This window comes from Echinops telfairi, unplaced genomic scaffold (genome assembly GCF_000313985.2).
Source record: "Echinops telfairi isolate 266 unplaced genomic scaffold, ASM31398v2 ScPeMD7_7400;HRSCAF=8409, whole genome shotgun sequence".
Lineage (NCBI taxonomy): Eukaryota > Metazoa > Chordata > Mammalia > Afrosoricida > Tenrecidae > Echinops > Echinops telfairi.
The window spans coordinates 12,728,959-12,736,942 of NW_022111300.1; the positions used below are offsets into that span (position 1 = coordinate 12,728,959).

Genomic DNA, 7,984 nt, shown 5'->3' on the forward strand with positions numbered 1-7,984 from the left:
CCCCAGTAGAATACTCGCCAAGTTTAGATCCAGGGCCCCTACCTTTCATGGCGTTAAAGACCATAAAAACCAACCGAAAGTACTGCAGGGCATAACTCGCCTGCCAGCAGAGTATTACTGCATTAAGGCAACCCGGCTACACGTGCAGACTTGAACTTGGTGCCGGGTCTGCCAAAGCCTGCGTGCGTGCGTGCCTGTGTTCCTTGGGACCCACAGAGAGTGTCTCCCGAAGAACACGGAGTGCGAGCATGGCCCGGAAGGAGGCTGGTCCACACTGACGACCTGGGCCTTCCTTCCCATGGGAGCCGGGGCGGGGTCTAGGCACCTGACAAGGGGGCGGAGTCAGCTGTTTGTTTGGGGTCCCCAAGAGTCTGTGGGTGTGACTTGTCCTGGGAACACTTCAGGCTCGCCATCTGTCAAAGGGGCGCCTTTCTTTGCAAAAGGACTTTGGGAGCTTGAAATACTCAGACATCTTTGAATCTGTGCTGGCCTTTCCTCATGGCTTCCCCGAACGTCCCCAGGAGTTTGGATCCCTCAGACTCCCTAGCCTCTGACCTTCTCCCTCCTCATCTACCCCGACCCACCTGGCAGAGAACCTCAAAGAAAGAGAAGCTGGGTCAGTCCACCGACCTCTAACCGTGGTCCTGAGGAGTCACTACGAATCGGAGCCAGATCCGCGACACTGAGCACCCTCCCACCCCCATTCCCCTGAGAGACCTGGTGGTTTATGAATCGGGCTACTAACTCCAAGGTTGGCATTTCAAACCCACTAGCTGCTCCCTGGGAGAAAATTGAAGCTTTCTGCTCCCTTGAAGAAGTCCAGTCTTGGAAACCCAACAGGATGGTTCTGCTCCGTCCCACAGGGCCGATCTCAGTTGGAATGGGCCCGATGGCCGTGAGTTTGTTTCTTTGCTTGTTTGGGAGAACCTTTGTCAGGTGTCTCTGGGTGTTGCCAACAATTACGTGCTCAGTTCCTAATGGCAAGGCTGGTGGTTTCAAGGCCTCCCAGAAATACGTTAGAAGAAAGGCCTGGTGATCTGCTCCCCCAAATTTGTCACTCACGGTCCTATGCATTTGGACAGCATTGCTTCCTTAGCAGCTGCCCCTCCCCTGGATCCCCACTCCTTTCTAGATAGGTGCCCCTTTTACATCCTTCTCCAGCTTTCTGTGCCCGATCTAACAGAGCTGTCATCATCGCGTATTGCCATGTTCGTTGCCTGTCCATTGTCCCCACTTCATTTGAGAAGTCCTTAAGAAGGCCAGGACTGCACTGAAATCAGCTTTGTCGGTGTTACAGCCCTTTTAGAATTTGTCTAGCAGGTTTTCTGGTTTTTACTGGAAACCCCCCCCCCCACACACACACCAGTAAATCAGGTATCTAACAGTAGTTTGTTTTTTTTCAAAAAAAGAAAAAAAAAAAAGAAATCTGCTCTGTCCCTATGCTTAGCACTGTGCATGGTATATGGGAGAAAATCAATATACTTTTGGTATATTGTTATACCAATATTGTTATACCAACAATATAATATGTTGTTAGTATTCTCTTGATTTCCTTCATTTTACATTTTTACAAGATGTTTCTAAGCCCTCAAAAGCTATAAAGCCTCCTGGTAAGCATTTCAAACAATTTCCATAGAGGAAAAAACCCAAGGAGCATCTTCATTCTTTCCTCTCACCTATCTCACTACCTGCCTGCAGAGCACAGACTAGTCAAAGCTTTCTCTTCGCATTTACAAACACATACTTAATATGCTAACAAAAAGATGGTGCAGCCTCGTGGAGCTATATTCTAGGCATTTTTTCTGCATCTCTCTTTTCTTCCTACTCAATCAAGGAAATATCTGATTCCTTATTGATTAAGCTCAGGATTTTTTTCTTCAGGTATTCATCTGTCTACAAATCTATTCACTACAAGAATGCTCAATACACTCTTTAAAAAACAAAACAAACACTTAAACCAAGCTGGAAAGATTGATGATAAAAAGTAAAATCACTTTTGCCTGTTTCTCTTTATTGCTGATTTTGTACCTCAAAAATAAATACGATGATGCCTAGTCTTATTACTTTGGGTGGTTATCCCCACAGCCCTAAATCATTTCTTGATTTCTAAACATCTGATATAATATCCTTCAGTTGTTTGGAAAGGAGGTCGGGGACTTCTGTGCTCTTATTTCAGATGATTTACTTTTCTGCTCTTCTGTTTAGTGATCTTAGCCAGTTCATGAATTACCTTATGTAAAACATGACTCTACTTGATCGTACACTGAGCCAGCAATGACTGATAATAGGCTGTGTGTGCTGCAGATGCGCCTCCTCTTCCTCCGCTGTCCAGTGTCTGCCATCACCCCGGGGTTGAGGAGGTGCCCATTAGCCTTTCTCACTGCCATTGGGTCCAAGCTGACTCATAGAGACCCCCTGTGGTTTCCCAGACTGTGACTGTTTCTAAGCCCAGTCTTTCTCCCTCAGAGCTGCTGCTGGATTTGAACTGCCGACCACGTGTGTCACAGCCCAGCTCGTAACCAAATTCCACCAGGGCTCCTAGCACATCAGCCTTTACTGTTTCCTTTTCTCCTGGGTAACACCTCTACCTTTGGCTTCCAGGAATGAATTGAGATTTCTCATCTGCTAATGACATGCTTCTGGTCTGCAGTGTTGCTATAAAATATTATTATTGTTTTTATGTTAAAAATTCCTATCCCAATGAGATTTGGGAGGCGATGGAGATGCACGCATGTGTTTCGACTTTTCCATTTTGAATCGGACTCTTCTGTTTCCTTTGACCGTGATATTTCTTAGATAAATTCAATCTCTGGCTATCACGTCGATCCCGACTCATAGCGACTCGAGACAGCAGGGGTGGGGATGTCCAGCTCAGGACCTGACAAACCCTGCAGAACCGTCAGCACCAGTTCCCATCGCGGGCCTCAGCCAAGGGAAGCAGCCTCAGTCATCACGTTAGGGGTGAGCCCCTTACATGCTTGACCGAGTGTAGCAGGATAATTTTTAAGTTGACAGTTTTTTTTAATTATCATTTTATTGGGAGCTCCTACAGATGTCATCATATCCCATAATTCAAATGAATCGAGCATAATTGTACAATTGCGACTAGAATCAGTGCCAAAACATTTTCTTTCTTCTTGAACTCTTTGATATCAGCTCTCCCTTTTCCCTTCCCTCCCCCACCCTTCTCCCCAGGAACCTGTATTGTTATATATTAGTATTATGTGTGTGTGTGTATATATATATATATATATATATATATATGCTATATCTCATCCCATTCAATATATCCATTTGCCTACAATTCTGTTGCTCACTCCCCTCAAGTGGGGTTGGACAGTCATCATTGCTGTCACCTCCCCCTTCCTCCTCCCCTGTATCCTCAGGGAATCATTACTCTGGTTGCTGTTTCTGAAGGGTCATCCATCCTGGCATTCCTGCATCAAACGATCTTAATTATGCAAATGAATATATGTAGGTCCCAATATTAATGAAGTAAAACATAAGCTTTAATAGTAAGGGGAGGAAATATTAAAGAGGCAGAGGATAGTTCAGTGCTCTACAGCACCCTGGATTTCTCATCCCTTCTCTTTGGCCCTCTGAGAGGGACTGTCCAGTTATTTTACAGGTGGGTTTTGAGTCTCCACTACATCCACTCCCCTTCACATCGATTTGGTTGCTTGCTTTTGAATTTCTGATACCTCTTCCCATTGACACCTCATGATCACATAGGCTGGTGTGCTTCTTCCATGTGGGCTTTGTTTCTTCCTTGCTAGATGGCTGCTTACTTAACTACAAGTCTTTAAGACCCCAGACACTATATATTTTAATAGTTGGGCACCATCAGCTTTCTTCACCACATTTGCTTATGCACCCATTTTGTCTTCAGCGATTGTGTTGGGAAGCCAGTGCCACATTATTAGAACAAACAGTTCTTGCACTTAGGTAAGATTTTAGTAGAGGCCCAAAGTCCACTTGTTTCCTTATTATTTTTGCATATATGTACATGTAGAGACAAATACACCTATGTTTATATACTTAAATATCTACATATTTATATATCTATATTTATACCTATATATATAATTTTTACTTTCTTCTTTCGTCATTTATTTTCTCCTGCTCCACTCTCATGCTTACCCATTGTTCACCTCTCAGTAATTCCTCTCAGGCACTGTTCTATTGGTCAAACATGACCAGGAACGCTACATCCTCTTCACTGTCAATTTTATAACCCTTGCTGTCTCCCTGTCCCTGTATTTATTGGCTCACTATTCACCTTCCCCTTCCTTATCCCCTCTTATGCCCCCCCCCCAACTGTCGGACCTGTCGCTGTCTCCATGGGGTTGCTTATCCTGTCTATCTTATATAGGTAGACACCAAAAGAGAGAGAAAGGCCCTTTAAACAGTTCCACATTAACTGGTATCCTGACCCTGCGTAGATGAATATCTCTCTGTTAAATAGCAAGCAGGACCAGTTGTAATCCCACAGCCCAATCACCTTTTTCTCCGAGCTCCAAATCCCAGGACCCTCTTACTTAACAGCACTTAGACCCTTTCAGTCCTCGGCATTCGTGATCCAAAGGCACATCTCCTACAAGTCCCCATTGCTCTTCTGCAGTCAGGGATGGAGCTGTCTAGTGCCTCCCCCACCTCGACTCCCTTACACTTACACTTTCCATGTGACCCCCTTGGGAGTAACCCCCATCCAGTTCAGCCACTTCGGGTGACAGGTTTGTTTGTTTTTTAAATGGCCTGTGAATGATGCTATAAACATCCAAATAGCTCTTGGCAGGAAAGAGGGTCCCTACCCATGCTATATAGGGTTTCTGAGGAAGGCTGTTGACCTTTACAAGAGCAGACAGCCTCATTTTCTTCCTTCAAAGTGGCTGGGGGGTTTGAACTGATGAGCTTGTGGTGAGCAGCCCAATGCTTTCCTGACAGTGCCTCTAGGGCTTCAGATAAATTCACTAGCAGGTCTTAATTTGGACCCTCCTTACATGCCTTTGTATCTGTGGTTTGATCTGTGTTGTAAAGAATTTAAGGATTTGAGAAGTCAGATGATTCCTTGCAAGTCACCACTGTAGCTCATCCCTCACAATAGTACTTAATTGGTGGCACCATCCAAGGACCCCAGTTTGTGACACAAGCCATCTTAATTCCTTGACACAGTTTTCATTTTAGTGAGTTCATAGGTTTTTTTTTGGCTTTGTCTTACAGACAAAAGTTTGTAAAAGGGATTTTATGGGGAAGAAAACGCCCTTTTTGATAGGAGAATTTTGCTTTGAAGTTAGAGATGGGCAGATAGGGAGAATTGAGCTACAGTCCACACACTGGGGTCCTTGGATGGTGCCACCAATTAAGTACTAAGGACTACTGACCTAAATGAGTGGTGAGAAACCACCCAGAGGTGCCCTGGTTAAGAAATCCCTTATGATCAACTTCTAGCAAGACCCAGCCTTGAAAACCCCACGGGGGCAATTCTGCTGAGCAACAAACATGCGAGGTCACTCCAAGTCAGAATCAACTGGGCAGCAACTGCTTTGGTGGTTTTTGGTCGATATTATAATACATTATTGCCATTATTTGTTCTGTTTGTTCCTATATTCTGTCTCCACACATGGAGACAAAGTCTTCCAAGAATTTTCAAGAACTTCTGAATTCTGAAGAACTGTGCCTTGCCTGTTTTGCGACTGGTGCGTGACAGAGTGTGTGTCGTGGTAAGGGTTTGATGAGGTTTGCTGACCTGACTTGAACCGGAGAAGTTGCTTCTCCACTGCAGATTTCTGGGCTCCAGGCCATGGGAATAGCACATTTCTTTCCTACAAGCCTCTTCGAAGGAGTCTTTAAAATGCCCGAGAAACTCCTTTGAATCATAATTATCCATGACTCCTTCCCTGCCTTGGTTGCCAATGTTAACTGCAACAGGGAAATGGATTTCAATTACAGTGGGCGACTTCCCCTTCCAGTTCATCAAATTACACATGCAGCACTTCCGTGGAGGTTATCCAGTGTAATTCTTAGTCCTGGGGAGTCTGAACAGGGTGCCAATTACTTAAGAAGTGCTCATTATGAATTAGAAAGCAAATATAATTACCACATGCCAATTGCATAGGTAATAAGAATGCCTTTCCACAAAGCCGGGGTGATTTTATGTGTCCCATATAGCTCCCCACAGGATTTGTTCTTACCTATTTCCTTACTCCACGAGACACTGAATACAGAGGAAACCTACTCAACTGAACATCTGCTTTCTTGCTCCATTGTAGCTTCAGTGTCCAGCTGGGCATATAATCAAAAAACCCAAATTCAATGCAATTGAGTTGATTCCAACTCACCGCGAACCTATAGGTCAGGGTAGAACCCTCCTTGTGGGTTTCCAAGACAATACCTCTTTATGAGAGCAGCAAGTGATAAGGGATCAGTTATCAGGCATCAAAGAACAAAAAATAATATTATTGTGTGCTCACCTCCCCGAAATGATAACTGAAGACAAATGGGTGCATAAGCAAATGTGGCGAAGAAAGCTGACGGTGCCTGGCTATCAAAATATATAGTGTCTGGGGTCTTAAAGGCTTGAAGGTAAACAAGCGGCCATCTAGCTCAGAAGCAACAAAGCCCACATGGAAGAATCACACCAGACTGCGAGATCAAAAAGTGTCGAATGGATGAGGTATCAGGCATCAAAGAACAAAAATATCCTATCATCATGAATGAGGGGGAGTACAGATTGGAGACCCAAAGCCCATCTGTAGGCAACTGCACATCTCCTTATAGATGGGATGTGGGGAGGAGACGAGCCAGGCTGGGTGCAGTGTAGCAATGATGGAACTTATAATTTTCCTCTAGTTCCTAAATGCTTCCTCCCTACCCACTATCAATCATGATCCCAATTCTACCTTACAAATCTGGCTAGACCAGAGGATATAAACTGGTATAGACCAGAGCTGTAAATACAGGGAATCCAGGATGGATGATCCCTTCAGCACCTGTGGTGAGAGTGGTGATATTGGGAGGGTGGGGTAAAAAGGGCAGGGACCAGATCAAATGCAGGGATGCACATGGTAGACAACTGGGGAGGAGGTGGGGAAAGGAAAAAAAAATGATGATAATAAGGAAGAAATGGATAGCGGGGGCATGGGGCGCTAACCCACCCAAGGGAGGGTATTGTTTATATCTTCACAGGGAAAGAGGGACCAGACTTCAACCCAGTGCTCCAAAGTGTGAATGCAACATGCCAGCATGGAGTAGGGAACCAGCGGAGAGGTCTGGGGGGCTGGCCCCAGTGCCAAATACTAAGTGGACTCCTGCCCCGCCCCCCAGAAGAATTTAATTCAAAGGACAGAATTGAATCTGCAGCTCCGGGAGAGGGACATATCTGATTGGAGCACACAGGAGCAGATGAAGGGGGAGGAGGAGAGAGGAGAGCACATCCTGGCCCACCTGGCCGCGAGGGCGATGTACCCGATTAGAGCAGCCAGTCCACAGAGAGGACCACATGGCCAGCCCTACTATGAGACATGACACCCCTCACTGACCCATAGCCCTACAGGAGAGAACACCAGAGACGCAGTGTGGGAATTGCATACGATCTAATCCCGCCACACCGAGGCAAAACACTAAGGGGGTGCAACAGAACAGCAAGGGAATGGAGCAGCAAGGTACCCAGGGAATGCTGAAGGTGGACTTTGGGTCCAGGGCGTGGTGCCCCAACAGATTGGACTAGAAAACACTCCTAAAGGCCAACAAACGATCCTTGAACTAACTACAAGCTTTTCTTCCTTGTTGTGTTTTGTTTTGTTCTTTGTCAGTGGTTTGTTGTTGTTGTTGTTTTGTTGTTTATTGTTGCTTGTTTTTTCTCTGTCTTCTTTTTGTGCATGTTATTTTCTCCACAGGTCTGTCTAAATAAGATAGGCTGGATGACCAATCTGGAGGAGAAAACAACAGGACCGACAGTTCCGGGGGGACATGGGAGAGGGGGAGG

At 45.4% G+C, this 7,984-nt stretch overlaps 1 protein-coding gene and 1 non-coding gene across 3 annotated transcripts in view; one reads left to right on the forward strand and one right to left on the reverse strand.

Moving 5' to 3' along the window:
- The window catches only part of KCTD1 (potassium channel tetramerization domain containing 1), a 252,253-nt gene that overhangs the window by 164,102 nt on the left and 80,167 nt on the right, over nucleotides 1–7,984 (reverse strand). The gene's annotated exons all lie outside the window — the stretch shown is intronic.
- On the forward strand, nucleotides 1,287–1,348 carry LOC115871672. Its single transcript, XR_004047400.1, has one exon. It is a non-coding gene; the product is annotated as a U7 small nuclear RNA (small nuclear RNA).